Below are 22,437 nucleotides of genomic sequence, written 5' to 3' on the forward strand. Positions count from 1 at the left end.
CTCAGCCCTTCCCAGGGATCAGATTGTACATTTTCTCACCAACCACTCTCCTCCCCTGGTTCCAAGATCTCTTTGGATCCTGCCATCACCTCCCCGTTCACCCTGGGCACCTCCCCCATGTTGCTGAGGTCTAATTTGGTGAGCTCTTCCACCTCCTCTCTTGATCTGACTGTGTGTGCCCATGACAATTCCTTGAGGCTGATGACACAGAGGGTCAGATAGAAGGCCATGTAAGGCCTCAATCCTACTTTTACTCTAGATGCTAAGGCTCACCTTCTGAATATGAAAGCCTGTCACCGGTTACAGTTCCAAACCCTGCAGATCTTTCCAAGTAATTACCCCTTTAACCTACACGAAATCTTTTTTTATTTGCATGTGGGGAGGGATGGCATCTTCTGCACTTTCTCATACTTGCTCACTGAACAGCATCTTGAACTGGTTTGGGCTCTTGATATTTCTATCATTTTCATATATGCAGGATTCACTGGCCACCATGATTGTGCACATGGAGGAGCGCTATGCCAAGAGAAAGGCCGCCATCGCTGCGAATGTGAAAGTATTCATGGAAAATGTTCTTTTGAAGATTGCTGTAAAATGGTGAGCATTAGATACCAGACAGGACCAATATGGAGATGGCAGAGATATCATATTTACCAAGACTTTTTTCCCACCTACCAGCGCCTCATAGCTCCAAGACCTGAGGTCCCACACCTCTAGACCCTGAAATTTTCGGGCAAGAGGAATATCACAGATATGCTCCCAAAGTGATAGAAGCATAGAAGCAAGTTGGGAGAGACCCTAAGGATCATCTAGTCCAACCCTCTGTAATGCAGGAATATACAGCTGATGAAATCTGCAGCCTTAGAATTATCCGCACCATGCTCTAACCAAGCCAGTGTGGTGTAGTGGTTAAGAGCAGAAGACCCGTAATATGGTGAACTGGGTTCGCTTCCCCGCTCCTCCACATGCAGCTGCTGGGTGACCTTGGGCTAGTCACACTTCTCTGAAGTCTCTCAGCCCCACTCACCTCACAGAGTGTTTGTTGTGGGGGAGGAAGGGAAAGGAGAATGTGAGCCACTTTGAGACTCCTTAGGGTAGTGATAAAGCGGGATATCAAATCCAAACTCTTCAACTGAGCTATCCAGTCATGTGCTATTGGCTGGGAGCTGCAGCACCAGAATTATTGCCGTGCTGAATCCTGCTGCCATCATGAAGATTGCTCCCTGGTAAATGTTTATTTTCTGCCTCTTTCAGAAGGTGGATGGATGGTTGGAAACGTGTTTATTACACTGGAGGTTGGCTCTTTTAATTATTTTTATTTTACTTTAACAGAAGACATTTTGCACTTTGTGTGTAAAACTCTATCCCAGCCAGGGCTTCCTGAAGTTACTGTGTTAACTTCAAGAAGCCCCGACAAGATAGAGTCTTATGGCACAGTGAATGAGTGTGGGTCTTTTTTTACAATGTTGGAAGCAAAATAAATGAGCCCATTGCCAACACACCTTAAAGAAGACTCAGGAATTAGCCAGTAAGCCTAATAAAGATTCAACAAACACACAACATACATACAATCAAAGGAGCAAGCACAGAAGGAATAAGAAGTGATGAGGGGTGAATTCAGCACAGATGAGGAAGTCACACTGGCAAACTCTCTCCCTGGGAACCAGGGCTGGATTTAGGTTTGATGAGGGCCTAAGCCACTGAAGGTAATGGGGCCCTTTATATATCCGGCTGTCCTTTGTCAACAACAAATTGTCACTGTTTTTTTGTTGTTGAATATATGCTATATGGTAATTTATGGACCTAAGGGATGCGGGTGGCGCTGTGGGTTAAATCACAGAGCCTAGGGCTTGCTGATCAGAAGGTCGGCGGTTCGAATCCCCATGACGAGGTGAACTCCCGTTGCTTGGTCCCTGCTCCTGCCAACCTAGCAGTTCGAAAGCACTTCAATGTGCAAGTAGATAAATAGGTACCGCTCCAGAGGGAAGGTAAAAGGCATTTCCGTACGCTGCTATGCTTCGCCAGAAGTGGCTTAGTCATGCTGGCCACATGACTCAGAAGCTGTACGCCGGCTCCCTCGGCCAATAAAGCGAGATGAGCGCCACAACCCCAGAGTCAGCCACAACTGGACCTAATGGTCAGGGGTCCCTTTACCTTTAATTTATGGACCTAATAGCTATGTAAAGCCATTTGCACATAACGAAATATGTATTTTTTCCTTTAATTTCTTTGGGGCCCCCAAGAGAGTGGGGCCGTAATCTATAGCTTGTTTAACTTATACGTAAATCTGGCACTGCTGGGAGCATATAGTAGGTGAGGCCTCAGTCATGTGCAAGGCAAAGAAGACCAAAGTCTGGCTTCTAAAACAAACACTCCCAGAAAAGGTAGCAAACATGGAGGCTACTGTTTGTAGGGAAAGTACCTCAAGAAGACAGGATCAGGAGCAAGATATACCTTTCCCAGACCTGGTTGGCAATCCTAGACTAGGCATACAATGAAAGCAGCAAACACAATGAGTCAAAACCAGAATCCTTCTTCCAATGAAATCTGGAGTTTTTAATACCCTCATAGTCAAATGTGTCAAAGCAAATTTAAAACAATTTCTTAAAATCCTTTTTAAACATTTGTTTGTCATTTCTTTTCAGGTAAAAATGCGTGAGGAGGCTGAAGACAAATGTCGCAGCTATAATTAACCAACCCCGTAGAAAGCCATCTAATTAGACTTTAATTTGATCTTGACCTGTTTTTAGAAGGTAATTTAATTATTGTTTGATTTTATACCAATGTTAGCTGCCCTGAACCCGTCTTCGGCCAGGGAAGGCAGGATATAAATAAAAGATGATGATAATGATGATTAATCCCCCCCTTTAAGTATCTTTCAAAAAAAATTCGGGGGGGGGGGGCTGAGATTTTTTATCCATGTTCTTTTTAAATCCCACATGTAATAAATTTAAACGAAGTTGAGTAAAAGCTATCTGACTTCTTGTTGTTCTTTTGTTCCCATTCTTTGTCTGGCCATATCCATTCACTCCAATACATCTATGCAGATCATGGGGGAAACTGAATACAATTCGTAGTCGCTGAGTTGGTGCTCTGTTTTCCTGATCCAAGCATCCCGCCCCTGTCCCCCCCCATTGCTCAGTCCCAGCTCCTGCCAACCTAGCAGTTCGAAAGCACACCAGTGCAAGTAGATAAATAGGTACCGCTCTGGCGGGAAGGCAAATGGCATTTCCATGTGCTGCTCTGGTTTCGCCAGAAGCGGCTTAGTCATGCTGGCCACATCACCCAGAAAAACTGACTGTGGACAAACACCGGCTCCCTTGGCCAGTAAAGCAAGATGAGCGCTGCAACCCCAGAGTCGTCTGCGACTGGACTTTATTGTCAGGGGTCCTTTACCTTTACCCTTTAAAAGCATATCCTAGCATCGAAATGTTTCCAGTGATGAACCAAGGCAGAAGAGAGTCATGTCATACATAAATAAATCAATAATCGCTGCAGGCTATTGTAAGCCAAAAGGGGATCTCTGTATCTCGGCATGATGGATTGCTCATACACCCCAATATTCAACCTGATATTCAACTCTTGCACAGATCCAGTTTGAACAATGATGAAATAAGTTGCCAATCTCATCTCCTATGCTGCAATTTTCTTCCTCCTCTCTTACTGTAACAGGAGCAGTGTGGGCACTCCAGAGCCCCAGTAAAGCATTTTTTCACTCTACTGGAAAAAGGACTAGGACTCTCAGTTTTACCATTCCCAATGAGAAAAAGCACACTGTAGCAGTTAAGAGTGCTGGACCAGCACTTGGGAGACCAGGGTTCAAATCCATGAAGCTCACAGCCTGACCTTGGACCAGTAAACATCTATCAGGAAATCCTACTTCCCAGGGCTCCAATCCTTTACCCATATACAGTGGTACCTCAGGTTACATATGCTTCAGGTTACATACGCTTCAGGTTACAGACTCCACTAACCCAGAAATAGTGCTTCAGGTTAAGAACAGTTTCAGGTTAAGAACGGATCTCCAGAACAAATTAAGTACTTAACCCGAAGTACCACTGTACAGTCTCTCTCTCTCTCCCCCCACCTTAGCTTGATCAGGGATAAAGGGCTTTCAATATGATGATTAATTACATGCTCAAGTCCCTCCCAGTTAAATCAACGAGGCATAGGAAATGCTATTTCTTTTTTTAAAATTATTCATTTATTTTAAAAATCATTTCCCACTTTTGACTGTGAAGGTCTTGAAGCAGCTTGGAATAATGCGGTATGCAATATTTGAAATGTAAATTGAACTTTGGCCAGACTGTGCCCAGCCAAGTGGAACATGCTCAATCCCAGATTCGTCAGACCAAAGAACGAGTGTGTTTTAAGTGATTAAAAACAGAAACAAGGAGCAGAAAGGTATTATTCACCTTTATTGCACAGGGAAGCCATTGTAACCTAACTAGCAATACCAGCTGTGTGTTTTTTAAGATTAAATTCCCTGGTTTTCCCAAGGTTTGCACTGCATGTGAACACTCCAGGTACCAGGATTGGGAACCTTCAGAGCCATTTGTGCTACTCAAATCTCGCCAGATAACTTATGCTCCTGGGCGAGGCCTGTGGAAAGAGAAGAAAGTCAAGTTTAGAAAGTTTAGAAAGGGAGCACAAAGCACAAATCACCAGCAACTTTAGCCATGCAAGCCTTGTTGAAGTGAATGGGGTTGGAATGAGAAGCATCAATAATAATAATATTTATACCCCGCCCATCTGACTGGATTTCCCCAGCCACTCTGGTCGGCTCCCAACAGAATATTAAAAACACGATAAAACATCAAACATTAAAAACTTCCCTAAAGAGGGCTGCCTTCAGATGTCTTCTAATAGTCAGATGCAGTGGTACCTTGGTTCTCAAATGCCTTGGTTCTCAAACCCCAAAAACCCAGAAGTAAGTGTTCCGGTTTTTGAAAAATTTTCGGAAGCTGAACATCCAATGCTGCTGTCAGCTATTGTTTCCAGGGCACCTACACCAATCAGAAGCTGTGCCTTGGTTTTCAAACATTTCAGAAGTCAAACAGACTTTCGGAATGGATTAAGTTTGGTGCTTTTTGTTTTTGCTATTTATTTTGTATTTTTGTTTTTCAGGCTTTTTCAGTTAATTTGTTTTTTTGACTGTGTGGAACCCAGTTCAGCTACTGATTGATTGACTGATTGTGTGACTGTGGAAATGGATAAAAGCACCTCATCCAAACAGTGACTATCATCAGTGCAGATTAAAAATAATAATGATAATTTAGATTTTTATCATCTACAATACTGACTTATTTTAAAATATAGTACATTGTTTATTGATTTCATTTTATGGATCAGTAGTAAAATTCAATGTTAAATTGCTCTTTTAGGAGTTGTTTTTAAAAGTCTGGAACAGGCTAATCCTTTCTTTTCTATGGGAAAGTGCACCTTGGTTTTGGAACGCTTTGGTTTTGGAATGGACTTCTGCAGTGGATTAAGTTTGAGCACCAAGGTACCACTGTAGTTGCTTATTTCCTTGACATCTGACAGGAGGGTGTTCCATGCAGTTCATGTCACTCGCATGGAAATATGACCATGGAACATGGTGTTGAGGATCCTCCATTCAACATTTTGGAAGGTATAGAAGGGAAGAGGAAGGGAAGGTTGCATGGGCAAACCCCAGAGGAGTCAGTGGCTCCTCACCCCTGGTGGAGGAAATATGAGGGGGGGGGGACCCTTGTCCAACTTTATTTAAATGATTATGCCACACCCCAAACCCTAGGGACATTCTCAGCAATACTTCCTTACATGTTGCTTAAGCTAAAATTGTGCAGGACCACAGATGACAATTATCCATTGTCAGAAGTGCTGTCAGAAGAGTCTGTTTCAAGGGCAGAGAATATATTTCTGCCCAAAGACCTCATGCCTTCATTGGAAACATTCTAGGGATAACATGCCACTGGTGGACAGAGCCAGAAACAAAAGTGGATGGAGATATGGATGTTTGCACTCTATGTATGTGTACATCCCAGCTACACACAAACCAGAGGTTCCTGTGCACACACATCTTTCCATTCTCCATTGAGGCAAGAAACAGACATACAGTGGTACCTCTGGTTAAGAACTTAATTTGTTCCAGAGGTCCGTTCTTAACTTGAAACTGTTCTTAACCTGAGGTACCACTAATGGGGCCTCCTGCTGCCACTGTACCGCCGCTGCGTGATTTCTGTTCTCATTCTGAAGTAAAGTTCTTATTATTTCTGGGTTAGTGGAGTCTGTAACCTGAAGCGTCTGTAGCCTGAGGTACCACTGTACTACAGTTCAAGGTCAGATTTCAGCCGGGCAGAAGCACTTGAAGAGGGGTGGTAAGATGTGTGGCCTGGGATGGGGTCTTGGTCCAAGACTTGGTCCAAAGTCCATACAGTCTTGGTCCATGACTTGGTCCAAAGTCCATATAGTGAGGCCTGGGGGTGCCACACTCAACCCCAAGGTCTGAAGTCTCCCCACCTCTGCTCTATTTGAATAAGTCCTTTCTCTGGAGGGCTTTCTGGTCCAAGCCCACAAGCCCGTAAGAATGGAGAGCAGTGAGGACCTTGAAGTTGCTCATCTACAGCAGCTTAGCATTTGAACAGCAGACTGAGAAGGCACCTCCCCTAGCCATAGTCTTCCCCACAATGGCGAAATGTATTGTGTGTCTGTTTAAATGCTAGTCTATTATTTCTAAGTTTGTATCTGTACATATAAACCTAGACAGCATCTTAAACCTTGCCAACCAAGGTCCGTATAGTAAAAGCTATGGTTTTCCCAGTAGTGATGTATGGAAGTGAAAGCTGGACCATAAAGAAGGCTGATCGCCGAAGAATTGATGCTTTTGAATTATGGTGCTGGAGGAGACTCTTGAGAGTCCCATGGACTGCAAGAAGATCAAACCGATCCATTCTTAAGGTAATCAGCCCTGAGTGCTCACTGGAAGGACAGATCGTGAAGCTGAGGCTCCAATACTTTGGCCACCTCATGAGAAGAGAAGACTCCCTGGAAAAGACCCTGATGTTGGAAAAGATGAAGGGCACAAGGAGAAGGGGACGACAGAGAACGAGATGGTTGGACAGTGTTCACGAAGCTACCAGCATGAGTTTGACCAAACTGCGGGAGGCAGTGGAAGACAGGAGTGCCTGGGTCACAAAGAGTCGGACACGACTAAATGACTAAAGAACAACAACAATGCCCTTCTTTCTGGTGCCTTCTCTTTTTGGCTACTCTAACTCAGCAAAAATGTCATATACAGGGGCTATCACTTACCATCTGCAGCAGGACATCATTCCTCCTCTGCAGGTCCCCACATTTTGGAAACCGGGTCTGCAAGCCCCAGCTTGACAGCCACCACCACTCCGGCCACATGCAATTGTATCCTCAGGCGCCTGGGCATCCCCTGTATATCACAAACCAAAAAGATTCCATCCGTGAGAACTGCTCGTGATGAAAAAGGAAAAACAAGGCAGGCTATGGACTGAGCCCAATTCCCCGCTGCAATAAACGGGTTTTCATAATAAACTGAAATGTCAGCCGAGAAAAGCAAGATCAGTTAGAACCATGCAGAAGCAAACATGTCCCTGTTTGTCTCAGGAGAAAAACAAGCAAACACTGGTGATCATTTATCGCCCCCCCTCCCCCCAAAAAAACCACCATAAAGGGGGAAGGGGTAAAATTACTTGCATCAAATGTTTCTCAATAGAGCTGAGCATATTATAGCAAAATCACCATGGAGTTTTTCCAGAAAAAGAAGAAGGAAAAGTCAGGGTTTTTTCCCTGAGTCAATCTGAAGGAAGCTACTGTATTACATCAAAGGAATAGAGCTATTGGTACAAAAACCAGCATGGGTGGTAGGAAGTCTCCCTTTGTGGTTCTCTAGAGGATGGGTTCCTCCACCCTTGGTTTTGGACATGTCCACCTCCTGATTTTTGTTTTGTTTTGTTTTTGGCACAAGTTGGAGAGTTTCTTCTGGAAAGATAACTATCTGTGCTTGGTGAAACTGTAGCCTTTCCCCCAAGAGTCTCCCAAATTCCACTTCCTATACAACTGTGTAGCTGGAAGGGGCAAACTACATAAAGGTGCCCCTTTCCCCAGCTTTAGCAAGATATAAATGTCTTTATGACATCAGCAGTCATTCCTTCCATTCCTATCCTCACCTCAGACCTATTTCCAAGCCTAGGAAACAAGAAACATCACCTTATTGATTGATTGACTGTCATTTGTCGAGAGGTTATGTGGCATAAATAGTGCTTGACTCGGGCTGGGAAATACCAAAAGTGAAATCTAACATAGTCAACAACCATCCATAAAGCTGCATTTAAAACACATCAATTTAACATTTCCAGCCAATAAAACAGTCTAACAGGCGTCAAACAGACAAATCTCATCTCAATGCCTGCATGAAAAGATGCCATAATAAAGTCATTGGTTTATTCTATGCCAGTTGCTATGAGAAGTCAGTCGTGTGATAGATTCACTAGTTTAAAAAGTCACTGGTGTCAACTTACAAAGACGCACTCTCTTTTATTAGAGGCAGGCACATTTTTATCGTTCCAATGCTTTGATCATTAGAACTGGTCTGTCCCTATAATTTTATGACCCCATCCCCCCGCCCCCGAGAAAAAACCATTTTTTGCTTGCCAACGCGGGTGGTGCTGTGGGTTAAACCACAGAGCCTGGGACTTGCCAATCAGAAGATTGGCGGTTCGAATCCCCGTGACGGGGTGAGCTCCCATTGCTCGGTCCCTGCTCCTGCCAACCTAGCAGTTCGAAAGCACGTCAAAGTGCAAGTAGATAAATAGGTACCGCTTTGGCGGGAAGGTAAATGGCATTTCTGTGTGCTGCTCTGGTTCACCAGAAGTGGCTTAGTCATGCTGGCCACATGACACGGAAGCTGTACGCCGGCCTCCTTGGCCAATAAAGCGAGATGAGTGCCGCAACCCCAGAGTCGGTCACGACTAGACCTAACGGTCAGGGGTCCTTTTACCTTTACTTATGTACCTTCAATCAATTTGGGAAGAATAGTTGAACACAGAGTAGGGAACCTGGCTTGATTTAGCTAACCAAGTTGTCTTCTAGCAGTGCTGAGTGTGGGTTGGTGACGGTAAAGGATTTTCTTTGGGAACTCAATTCAGGATCGGAGTTGTGCTATCAGCTTCAGGAGCTGCCTTGCTCTCAATATGCTCTGCTTGTATATTTGTAAACAAGCGTACATTGCAAAGACACTACTGGCCTGTAGTGCTCTCTCACAATGAAGAAAGAGGTCCAGAGCCAGAGGTCATCCTTAAATTCCCTTCTCACTGGGAAGACACATACACACACAAACACTTCTGTAAACCAAAACACCCAGCACTTCCCAATGCTGCCGATAAATAGCAGACATCTACCAAGCAAATTGGCTTTGAGCTCTATTTGTCATTGAGACCCTATGGGTCTCTTAAGTGATCTTCTTACCTGGTACAGCTTGGGATGAAATCAGAACAATGGCAAAGATAAGGAAAAGGGTCTTCATGGTTGAAGCTCAATGCAATCCTTGCTAGAGACACGAATCTGAAAGTCAGGTCAAGTAGAATTTGGCAACTGAGGAGCTGGCTATTTATGAAGTTGGTGTGGAACCCAAGAGGAAAAGGGGGGTTAATAATCCACTGAGAGTTACAAATTAAAGAGGTATTCAAGCGTATTACAAAACTACACCCCCCCCCCTTTGGATACATAAGGTGGCCAAAATGTCACAATTACACAACATGGTGTTTTTTTCCATTCCCTAGTTGTTGGTGGGCTGTTTCCACAAAGGACTTCGGATTGGAGTAGAACAGAGGTGGCTTGCTGATTCAGACCAAAGTTCATCTCCTCCAGTTGTCTGCTTCCAGCAGATGTTCACAAGAAGGGCATTCCAACCTATGAACCCAATCTAGTTGAATTCTGGGTTGATCAGAATCAATCCAATTCAGTTCAGGGTCCAGGATTCAGCCAGATTTGATGTACAGCTCTAATTATTATTGATGATGACTATACATTACCTCCAGTGGCAGAGTCCATATTCTTCTCTATGGCAGTTGCTATAGGACGCCAGCCAAAAAGTGCTACTGCCCTCCTGTCTTGCTTGATGGCATCTCATAGGGATGTGGTTGGCAACTAGAGGAATAGGATGCAGGAAGACCTGGGTATTTTGCAGGAAGACCTGGGTATTTTGCAGGGTTGTTTTTTTATGTTCCTATGGAACTTATTTCCACAAGATGTGGTAATGACTACCAACTCAGATGGCCCTTTCCTGTGTTCCCACCAAGCCTACCTGAGAGAGTGGTGAGACTTAGAGAAGGGCCTACCTTCACATCTCTTTATAAAGCTATCTCACAAAGGCCGAATGCTTGCAAAACCAAATGCAGCACTCTAGTATTTTATTTTATTGAATTTTTTAAAAAATAGTGCGTGAAAGGCCTTGTTTTAAACTGCATGCATTTCAAATGTACTTTTTACATGCAACACACATGTTTTTATACCAGATAAAATCTTTTCAATGTTTTTCAATTCGTTCATCCATGAACTACACATTTATGTACACAACTTTCATGTAAAATACATATTTTGGGGCACAGTTCTTGTGCATTGGTCAGCATTGCAAAATCTGGAGAAGGGCCTGACCCAAATGGGATTACCCTTCTCATTCAGCATTCCTAATGGTAGCCCTCAATAAATCTACTCATGTCCTGAATTATTTAACTATTGACGCAGGGAGTCACAAAATGTATTAGAACTCATATAGCTTGTTCTGAACTGGTAGTGGGCAGTTTCTACCAAAGACCTGGGATTGGAGGGAAAGGGAGGTGGGATAAAATATGCTGGGTTTTTTCCAGGTATTGCAACCATTTAATATGTTAATAAGTAGCAGTGACATTGAGAGAGAAGTGAGTTCAGCAGAACTCCAGGTTACAGAGTGTTCACAAATACTTCTGGGTCTTTAGCGCAATGTTGTGGCGAGGGGGGGGGTGAGAAGAAAGGACACTTTGAAAAAGGGGTAGATGTTGTGGGGGGTGCTGTGCCAATATATGTACATCCTGTATCCTATTTGTGGAATGCCCTCCCTTGATGAAGTGTGTCTGTATCCTTCATTATTAACGTACAGGATGAATTTAGAAACATTCCTGCTCACCAAGACCCTCCCAAAATGTGTGTGGCCATACCCCTCAACATTTCTCCAATCAAAATAGGGATGTCTTATTCCATCATCATCATCATCATCATCATCATCATCATCATCATGTTTTCTGGATCCAATTCAATTAGGGTTTAGGGGTGGTTTAGGCACAGAAACCACTTTGGTCAACCTGTATGCAAGGCTGTAGCTAGGTGGTGGTGAGGTGGGCCCACACCAGGGGCACAGGTGATGGGGGTGGTGCAACATCAGCTAAAAATATGTCCATTAAGGACTTCCGGGGTGGCGCCATCGGCAATGGCGGACTCCCTCTGAACCGGAGGGACCAGCTCCGCGCGAAACGGGTCTTTTCCGCTATGGCGAAGCGGGGACCCTTTAAAAAATCACAGGCGGATGAAGCCTGTGACCATGGGACTCGGCGGGCACCTTTAGCGCCCCCCCAACCCGCAAAGGAACCCATAAACGGGCTCTGAAGCGAAGAGGGGGAAGTGGCGCGGTGCTGTGAGTCTACTGCTTTTTCCATGGAGCGAAGCCGCATAGCCATTGCCGGAGAGCGCTGCCTTTTTCCTGGGACAATTTGGCATCTAAAGAATCACCCGTGAGTACTTAAAACTCGAACAATTGGACTTTAAATAAGGATTGGCCAGTAGAGAGGAATTGGACTTAAAATTTACTTCAATTTGGTACTGAAACGGGAAGGTCTAAACAGGAAGTCAGCCTTCCATTTCTTTGTAGTCAGAATAAAGCAAAGACAACGTAACTAGAGCATAGAAATTCACTTTTAAAGGATTGGCTTTCATCATTTAAAATTGTGGACCCCCCCCTTCGGTAGCAGGAGAAGAAGGGGGACCTCTTTTTGGATTGTTTAAACCTGCAGAAGTGAGTTTAAAGTAAAGTAACTTTCCACCGTCCTGATCCTGGAGCGGAGTGTCAGGACTGACGTTTGAAGCTCATTGACCAGAGACAAATGTTTTTGACAGATAGCTAAAAGAAAAGTAACATAGTGACTCCATTGTTTCCTTTCGCATTTCAAAGGAACAAATATTGACTGAATATTTTAAAAAAGAAACTTTGTTGCTATTGTTCTTAAAAGAAAAAATAAACAAGTTGTCCCCCTAGAGGGAGACTGTGAAATTGTAACCAACTTCAGGAGCTTGCAGCTGTTACAGATTACAATCGTGGGAAAGGACTTGTGACCTTGCAGGACAATGTTTTCAGAAGCTCTGTTGGGTGCTTTCTGTAAAATAAATGCCCTATTGGATCAGCTAAGCCAGAAGACGGACTTGATGACTAATGCGACCAGAAATTTTGAACAGGCAGTAGGAAACTACATGGAGCCTACCCAGGAACTAAAACAGGAGTGTGCTATGACAGCACAGATGAGAGAAGAGGATACTGCTGAATCCTGGGTGCCAGAAATGGAGGGAGCTGCGGCCCTGCAGGATCATGAGCCTCTGGATTTGATAAATGAATTTGGAAAAAAACCAGATTTGGAAAGATAAAGTTCGGTTTGGTTTGGAAATGGGGGGTTGGAATGACCCTCCCACGCCGGGATGTTTGGACTTTCTGAGTCTGGTAATGGGCCGTCAGATGTTTGGAGCTGTGGGGGCTTTTAATTTTGGAGGGAATCTGAAACAGGTGTTTAAATATCACATGGAGTTTAGTCTGGACTATGGAAATGGGGCTGATCTGTTGAAAAGGGTCAAAATTATTACTAAGCTGGAGTTCCTATGAGTGAAAGGAAAATATGAAGAAGAGCTGTGGAAGGGACATGGAAGAGACTTGAGGGCCTCGGATATAAGGACACCAGGTTAATGCGCTAGATAAATGGGACAAAAAGGACTGACAAAATCCGGAACCAGGAGGAAGGGACGCTGGATGAAGATCGGATTGTCTTACTTTTCTTTTTTTTATCATTAGGACTGTTTTAAAATAATTGATGAATGTTAGGAAAATGTTGAAATGGAACTACTTGGTTCTAGTAAAAATGTTTAAAGAATTAGGTCAATGATATGGTTATGAGAAGCTGGTAAAAATAAGTTTTAAGTTTTAAGGTTTGCTATAAGACAAGATGAAAATAGATTAAGATAATGTAAGGACAAAATATTATGAACTATGGAAAGGATTTGCTGTGATAATTATTAACCAGGATACAAGAAAGGGGAGGAGGAGGAGGTCAAAGAAAGAAGGTAATGAAAGTTAGAAATTTGAGAATGATGGATGTATTTTTTTCTTTCTATTTTTCTGTTTTGTCTGTTTTTCTGTTTTTCCTTTTTATAATTTTAAAAAAAATCTTCAATAAATATTATTTAAAAAATAAAAATAAAAATATGTCCATTAATATAAAAATTGATTATTACCTCATAAGAAATGGTTTTTAATAGAGGGTGAATTGAATGGGTGGAGGGGGGGTGTTGGAGGAGAGGCAGAAAGAAGAGCTAATTTGTCCATGGCTTGGGGGCGCAATCTGGATGGTTCTTCCATGGGTGCAAGATCACCTAGCTATGGTTCTGCCTATATGATGACCTCTGTTGAGAGAAAGACAAGGGAAACATGTCCCTGTTAATTGTTCTCGACCTCTCAGTGGCTTTCGATACCATCAATCATGGTATCCTGCTGGAGCGACTCTCCAAACTAAGGATGGGTGGCACTGCTTTGTAGTGGTTCCAGTACTCCTTGGATGGGTGTTCCCAGAGGGTATTACTGGGGGAGTGGTTTTCAGCCTTGTGGAACCTTCAATGTGGGGTTCTGTAGGGCTCAGTCCAACCCCCATGTTGTTTAACATCTACATGAATCTGCTGGGTGGGGTTATCCAGAGGTTCGGAGTACTTTGACAGCAGTATGCTGATGACACTCAGCTCTATTTCTCCTTTACATCTGCAGGTGAGGCAGTGGAAGTGCCGGACCAGTGTCTTGCCTTGGTAATGGACTGGATGACTGAAGCTCAATCCAGATAGGACTGAGGCACTGTTACTGGGGGGTTCCCTAGACCAGATGGGTGGGAGGTTGCCTGCTCTTGATGGGGTTACACTTCCTCTGAAGGAGCAAGTTCATAGCTTGGGGGTCCTCCTGGATCCTTTCTTGTCGCTTGAGGCTCAGTTAGCCTCAGTGAGTCGGAGTGCCTTCTATCAGCTTCAACTGGTGGGCCAGCTGCACCTCTATCTAGACAGGGATCCCTAACTACTGTTGTCTATGCTCTGGTAATGTCAAGGTTAGATTAATGCAATGCGTTATACATAGGGCTGCCTCTGAAGACGGTTCAGAAATTTTAGCTGGTGCAGAATTCATCAGCCAGGTTGCTCACCAGAGGAAGATGGTTTGAGCATATTACATCGATTCTGGTCCAACTGCACTGGTTACCAATTAGTTTCCAGGCCCAATTCAAGGTGCTGGTTTTGACCTATGAAGCCTTAAATGACTCAGGAGCACAATACCTCAAGGACCGCCTCTTTCCATATGAACCTACCTGGATCCTGAGATCATCTTCTGAGGCCCTTCTTTGTGTGCCTCCTCCTTGAGAGGTCCAGAGGGTGGCAACATGAGAACGGGCCTTCTATGCAGTGGCTCCCCATCTGTGGAAGGGACGTTTGCCTGGTGCCTTCATTATATACCTTTAGGCGCCGGGTGAAAACATTCCTTTTTAACCAGGCCTTTGGTTGATCTGATTTACATACCACAGTGGTACCTCGGGTTACATACATTTCAGGTTACATACGCTGCAGGTTACAGACTCTGCTAACCCAGAAATAGTACCTTGGGTTAAGAACTTTGCTTCAGGATGAGAACAGAAATCGCGCGGCAGCGGTGCGGCAGCAGTGGGAGGCCCCATTAGCTAAAGTGGTGCTTCAGGTTAAGAACAGTTTCAGGTTAAGAATGAACCTCCAGGACGAATTAAGTACGTAACCAGAGGTACCACTGTATGCCCTTTTAAAATGTGGATATATATTTTTTTGTACAGGGAGCAGGGAGGCTATTGGGTTGTTGCTTTTATTTTTATTATGTATTTTGTGGTTTTATATCTTGATCTTATTCTGTAAACTGCCCTGAGACCTGGGGGCATAGGGTGGTATATAAATAATAATAATAATAATAATAATAATAATAATAATAATAATACATTATTTATACCCTGCCTATCTGACTGTGTTGCCCCAGCCACTCTGGGTGGCTTCCAACACATATAAAAATATAGTAAAACATACAGTCATACCTCGGGTTAAAGTTGCTTCAGATTGAGCATTTTCAGGTTGCGTTCCGCGGCAACCCGGAAGTAACGGAATGGGTTATTTCCGGGTTTCGCCGCTCACGCATGCGCAGACGCTCAAAATAATGTCACGTGCAGAAGCAGTGAATCGCAACCCACGCATGCGCAGATGCGGGTTGCATTCTTTTCAGTATGCAAATGGGGCTCCAGAACGGATCCCGTTCGCATCCAGAGGTACCACTGTATAGTAAAACCTTCCCTATACAGGGCTCCTTTCAGATGTCTTCCAAAGGTTATCTAATTTCTTGTCTCCTTCGTTCAGTGGCTCACATAACTCCACACCCTCCAACCTGTCACTGATGAAAATAGGGGCATCCTACTATACCCTCCAATATTTCACCAATGAAAATGGGGACATCTTTGTTGAATGGTTTATTTAAATATTAAGGTTCATTATTGTTTCACAAGATGTGTATCTCTTTAAAGGCCAGAGTAAATATCATGACCTAGTTTTACAGCTGTGAAGCAGTATAGCAGATGCTGTTAAGTTGTGGTAATTAAACTGTGTCAGCAATTGGGTATAGTATATAAAGAGCAGTGTGTACCTCTCTCAGTATCCTGGTGAATGGATTGATCATACTTATAGGTTTAATGTAAGAAGACTTTTTGGTTTTGTAACTAAAGCCAAGCAAAATATATTTTTGCATTTCTTCATTGTTTACTGAACGTGTGGTCTCCCCAGCACACTTTCTGCAGCTGGACATTCTGGGATGGCTTCTGTAAATCTGGGACCCTCCCTGGAAAATAGGGACACTTGGAAGGGTGGTGTGTGTGAGGGGGGTGGAGAGGGAGAGGGAGAGAGAAATAACTGCTTGAGAAACTCTTTTGGAAGGCAACCTTCAGAGCAGCATTTCTTGCCATGCTCCCTTTGAAATGTGGGCCTCAGAGGGCTGGCCATGGATCAATGTGGCCATTGGCTTGATAAAGGTTAGTCACCTTCAATCCATATAAGTTATGTATTACGAAGAGAGAGAACTGGCAATGGGGAAGAGATGGATAAGTGTTTTGAATTAGAAACAGAGAGAGCCATTATTTGTGGATCCACAGACAGAAAGAAAATAAATGCTTCAAATTGTCCTGTTGTAGATGAACTTTTTTATTAAGGTTTTGCAGGAGAAAAAACACAGAATGATCAATCAGTGCAAATAACACACCCCATATTGCATGTTTGCATTCACAATGACCAAAGACTTTTTACCCTAGTGTGTCTGTCCAAAGATCCATATGAGGTTTTGGTGATCTACAGGGATCACAATTAACATGGGATATAAGGCAATGCCACATAGTACTTGCAGAGTGCCAGAGAAAGAGAGGGACTGGGAGGTATGGACATAAAACCATAATTAGTCATGCTTAGAGTAGACCTATTACAATCCATTGTTCTTCTCCTAACATGATTGGAAGTCTTGCTCCAATCCAAACCGAAAGGTGGATGAAAGAGAAGACTTTTAAAATATGCATATTATAATATTTATGTATTTTTATAACAAATATTCTCCAATTTAATACATAACTTTTAATAAATCTAGAAAACAGATTATTATAATTATTATTTTTTAAATATTTTCCTTATCCATCTTTCAACACCATTGGTTTTCAATGTCACAGCAGAGAAATCCTTTTTTTTTTAACCTTTTCTTAACTATTGGGAATTTGTTTCATTTCCAGAATGTTGCGTACAGAACTGTGTGAATCGAGGAAGGGGTCGATTTTCTCCAGCACTTAAATCCATTCAGATAAGCAGCTCTTCACCCTTGACTCCAAAGCTGATCTCAGCCATTTCAGAAGTAGACAGAGAAGAATATCAGAGGTCTTGCATTGACTGTACTTGGCTCATTGACTCCAAGGACTACCAAAAGAAAAGACAGATCATTAATACCCAACTCTGGTCATACTTTGTCTGATACACTCTTAAATGGCAAGTCTCTACAGTTCCCCCACTCTACAGCCGTACAACCTAACCCAAGACAACGATATACCGATAAAGTTAGGAGCTGTCTTGATTCTAATCTCTCCCTATGGGACAAAATAAAGGAGGCAGTGACGTAATGGTTATGCTTCATCTCATATTAACTGAGACAGTTTATCTAATTATTGACTCACACAATTATGGTCTGCATTGGTAATGACGATGGGAGTAAGGAGTTTTTCAGGCATCCTAGTCCAGACTTCATTTGTACTTCTGGGTACAAATGAATAGGATTCTATTGATGAGTTCCTAGAATTAGGAATTTGCAGAGGGGTAGACATTATAGTCTCTTGCAGGAAAAAACCAACTGGAGTCTTGGAGACTAGCTATAATTGACTGCAGCAAAATGGACTTCACAGACTCTAGCCCACTTTTTCAGACGTGTGAAGTGAAAACTTGGTTGGCAGGTATATAAAAGGGAGCATTTTCACGTGGGAATTGAATGGCAATGACTTGCAAAGATTACAGTTGGCGACAAGGGGTTTATATGTCAGACAGCCATGTTTTCAACCCTTTACAGCAGCAGACTGGAGACAGAATCATAGAATTGTAGAGGAACCGTGACATAATAGTAGCAGCATCCAACATTATGCAACTCTTGAAAAGCTGAAGCCAAAAGAGGACGCAGGGTAGGGGAATGTGTATGTGGGAAAAGCAACCAATTCTTCACATTTCTACCATTCAGTGCTCATTTGCTGGGGCTAAGATTGAATAAAAGCACCGTCTGTGATTCAGAGAATTCTGCAAGCATGTTCGGACTCTCTGGATTTCCTGTTCTAACAGCATCTCTTTGTACTGCATTAGAGGTCGAGCCACAGGATCCTCTGATTTTTTAAGGCCACGTTTTTGGTAGTTAAAGCTATTTAGCACAAACTATTCAAGCGTATGGTGGCAAAAAATCAAATGTCTGCTGACTTGATAGTAATAGGCTATCTCATTCAATGTGCCCTCTGTAGTACCCCATGTTAAATCAAGAAAGTGCTTTGAGATGTTTGTACAGAGATAGGGATTTTTTAATTATTATTATTGAGGCATGTCTTGGGCCTTATAATCTGAACTTATCCCATTTGTAAATATGTTGCATTCTGTTTGACTGTTATTTTTATTGGATTTATTGATAGATAATGATGTTTTCCATGGTTACCTTGTATGCTTTGTTCTCTCTCTTACTGCTTATAGCTGTCCTGAGCACAATTTGGTGACAAATTGGTAGAAAGGCAGGATACAAATATTGATTGACTGACTGACTGACTGACTGACTGACTGATTGAATGAATGAATGAAAAGAATGTTGGAATGGTCCAATTGAAAACATGATTGTATTAAGACCCATGTGGGAAGGCGCAGTGCCCAAAACCTGGTTTCCTGGCAGCAAGATCCCTGCTGCAGATCAGGAAAGCAAGAGGGGATGGCATGGCAGTGGAAAGGTTGGGGTGGTCCAGGCACACTGGTGGAGCCAATCTGATGCCCCCAGCAGTATGCCTCAACTATGCTAACCTTGCCACCACACTGCCCGATACCATCCTGGTGACAGTTGCATTACCTTTTGCAGCACAGTAGACGTCCATCTTGGCATGTTCCCCCAGTATGTTCTGTCCTAGGAGGGCATTGTCCATATTTACAGAAACCTCGTGCAAGCCTGCATTCCATGGTATCATCTGCAGGATATCCAGCCCTTCCTATTACAATAAAAAAGAGAAAGGGAAAGAACCTCCTGAGTTGGCTTGTAGGAGCTGAGTAGGGGAGATGCAGGGGGCAGAGCAGAAAACTTTTTTGCGAATGCTACTGGCCTGCAATACCTAGTCTCACACCCTCGTCCTTCCACAGTGAAAGAAGCTTGCCCTCTCCTGAGCTGTGCAAACCACTTTAGTGCTGGAGGCACTTCTGTTCCTGTTTTGCTTTATTTCTTTTTTTAATTGCGATCATGGCTTGTTAATGTTCTTAAAAGGAAGAAAGGTTGTTTCCCCTGCCCTCAGAACTGCTGTTAATAAATTACCAATTGATGAGACCTGCAACAAAATGTTGCATTGTGGGTTGGCTCCTGCTCAAGATTCCAGAAGGAGGCCATTCCCTGTGCCAGGATACTTCATTCCACCCTTCCTTTCCATGATTTTATGTCCCCCCACCCAAGATATTGTTATTATTAATAATACTAATAATAAGGATGCACAGGGGGATGACCTCTGTAAGTACATAGGACATTAATGTTATTGATATGTTAAAAAAGGTAAAGGTAAAGGACCTCTGGCAGTTAAATCCAGTCGCAGACAACTCTGGGGGTGCGGCGCTCATCTTGCTTTACAGGCCAAGGAAGCCGGCATTTGTCCGCAGACAGTTTTTCCGGGTCATGTGGCCAGCATGACTAAGGCGCTTCTGGCAAAACCAGAGCAGTGCACAGAAACACCATTTACCTTCCCGCCAGAGCGGTACCTATTTATCTACATGCACTTTTTTGGCGTGCTTTCGAATGGCTAGGTTGGCAGGAGCTGGGACTGAGCAACGGGAGCTCAATTGATATGTTAAGACCCTGTAAATCACTGGAAGCACTGCTTATTATTACACCTGCAATTTGCCAAGGCCTTAGGACCACTTTCCAATCCTCCTTTCCTGATTTCTCTGGAGTTCAAGGGGACAGCAGGAGGGGTCCCCAGCCCTTCAACCTCACTAATGAATCCCTGTGCGTAGCCAATCTGATGCCTTCACTGAACCATGCTAATCTCGCACACAACCAAATGCAGCCTCTTCAACCAAAGAAAGCACACACAAATATCCTCAATTAATAATGATAATGACTGAAGCGGGTGGACTGGTGGCCTTGGAAGGTGTCAAAAGGGACATCTGAGGTCCCTTTGTTGGGGGAAGTCTCTAGCAACCATATTCTTTTATGGGGGTTTGCTTACATACAATCAGTGATTCGTCAAATTGTAGAGTTGGAACGGACTTCATGGACCATAAAAATCAAAGAATTGTAGAGTTGGAAAGAGACCACAAAGGTCAGCCAGTCCAACCCCTGAAATGCAGGAATCTGAGCTAAAGCATCTAGGACAGATGGCCAGCCAACCTCTACTTAAAACCTCCAAAGAAGGAGAGTCCACAACCTCCAGAGGGAGACCGTTCCACTGTAGAACTACTCTTACTGTCATCTCGTCCAACCCTCTGTAATGGAGGAATCTCAACATGTAGCCCCCCCCCCAATCCAATTTGAAACCATACTGGACCCTGTTTAGGTTTGCAAATATACAGCTGTTGCACAAATAACATTGTACAAGCAGGACTGACATGGGCTCAGTAAGCCAATTTATCTGAGGATTGCAGTTCCTCCAGCTGCAAGGAAGTGAGTGGTAGCTTTCTACTTTTGTAGGCACACTTACATGGAAAAAAACATTTATTAAATACAGTGTAATTCACAGCTGAATGACTCCATGCTGCCCAGTTTATAGAATCACCTCTAAACCTACTGTTGGACTCTGTACCTCGGAATTATCCACCCATCTCTTACCTGGAATTATTTGGATGAAGACTAAGAAGACAGCAAAGAGAAGGTAAAGGATCTTCATGGCTGTGGCTTGATGCTATCTCGCTTTGGCGGTGTAGTGAGAAGATGATTTGAAGCCCAGATGAGGTGCTATATGAAAAAGGAGACCATATATATAAGGTTTTTGGAGAATTGCAAAACAGTATTTCCGGAACAAGGTGAAGTTTGGGAACATCTGACTATACACAGAAGAATCTCCATTGCCCTTTCTGACCACAGAGGTCAGTGACACACAAACATTGCAATGTCCTTCCGTTGGCACCACACAACACCTTTACTGCTCTCAACTGTGGCAAACAGCCAAGTGACCGAGGTAAGATTTTCCACCTGAGAGTGAACTAATCCCCTAAGGGGTTGTGGGTTTTAAGCTATGCAGGTCTTGAGCCAACATAACACAATTTCCATAAACCCCAAAGTCCATTTCTATAATTTCTGTTTTGCAATAAAGGCTGCCTGATGGGGAGCTGCATATATTTTCCATAATTAACCAAGCCCCAATTGGAGCTGTTTCGGTTTCTACGGCACAAACAGGCAAGCAGTGGACCCCAGTCTCATTTTGGGTGTTTCCCAATGCCTTCTGATGCTGTCCTATTCTTTCATGTGGAGATCTTTCTTTCCTGTTCATTTCCTCCTTCTTTTCCCTGGTCTTCTTAAGAGTTACCCCACCCCACCCCACCATCTTTCTACGCCACGTCAGAGCAATTAAGGGTGGTAATTTATCTGATAAATGTAAATAATAAACTGATGTTTGTTTCAGTTACAGATAGGTAGCCGTGTTGGTCTGCCATAGTCAAAACAAAAAAAATTTTTTCCTTCCAGTAGCACCTTAAAGACCAACTAAAAAGTTGGTCTTTAAGGTGCTACTGGAAGGAAAAAATTTTTTGTTTTGATGTTTGTTTGTTCGCTATTTTCCATCATTACTGGTTTCCAAACAGCACAGCGGGTATTCATAACCATGTAAAGTGTACCATCTGATACAGTATGTAGCTTCTGGGACTGTGGTCTCCAATTTTGGAACAGGCCAGGATATTAATGCATGGTTGGAAATGAATTTGAATTCCTGTAAACCGCCCTGAGACCTGGGGGCATAGGGTGGTATATAAATAATAATAATAATAATAATAATAATAATAATAATAATAATACATTATTTATACCCTGCCCATCTGACTGTGTTGCCCCAGCCACTCTGGGTGGCTTCCAACACATATAAAAATATAGTAAACATACAGTCATACCTCGGGTTAAAGTTGCTTCAGATTGAGCATTTTCAGGTTGCGTTCCGCGGCAACCCGGAAGTAACGGAATGGGTTACTTCCGGGTTTCGCTGCTCACGCATGCGCAGATGCTCAAAATGATGTCACGTGCAGAAGCGGTGAATCGCCACCCACGCATGCGCAGATGCGGGTTGCATTCTTTTCAGGATGCAAATGGGGCTCCAGAACGGATCCCGTTCGCATCCAGAGGTACCACTGTATAGTAAAACCTTCCCT

At 43.3% G+C, this 22,437-nt stretch overlaps 2 long non-coding RNA genes across 2 annotated transcripts; both read right to left on the reverse strand.

The window, feature by feature from the left end:
* Positions 1–4,404: 4,404 nt before the first annotated feature.
* Positions 4,405–9,708, reverse strand: LOC310758769. The gene is made up of 3 exons (XR_014545877.1): positions 9,478–9,708; positions 7,294–7,423; positions 4,405–4,602 (listed from the first exon to the last, which is right to left on the reverse strand). It is a non-coding gene; the product is annotated as an uncharacterized lncRNA (long non-coding RNA).
* A 6,812-nt stretch (positions 9,709–16,520) lies between these two features.
* Positions 16,521–21,067, reverse strand: LOC310758770. The gene is made up of 3 exons (XR_014545878.1): positions 20,909–21,067; positions 18,953–19,088; positions 16,521–17,289 (listed from the first exon to the last, which is right to left on the reverse strand). It is a non-coding gene; the product is annotated as an uncharacterized lncRNA (long non-coding RNA).
* Positions 21,068–22,437: the final 1,370 nt, after the last annotated feature.

Source organism: Podarcis filfolensis (assembly GCF_964270895.1).
Source record: "Podarcis filfolensis genome assembly, chromosome: 3".
Lineage (NCBI taxonomy): Eukaryota > Metazoa > Chordata > Lepidosauria > Squamata > Lacertidae > Podarcis > Podarcis filfolensis.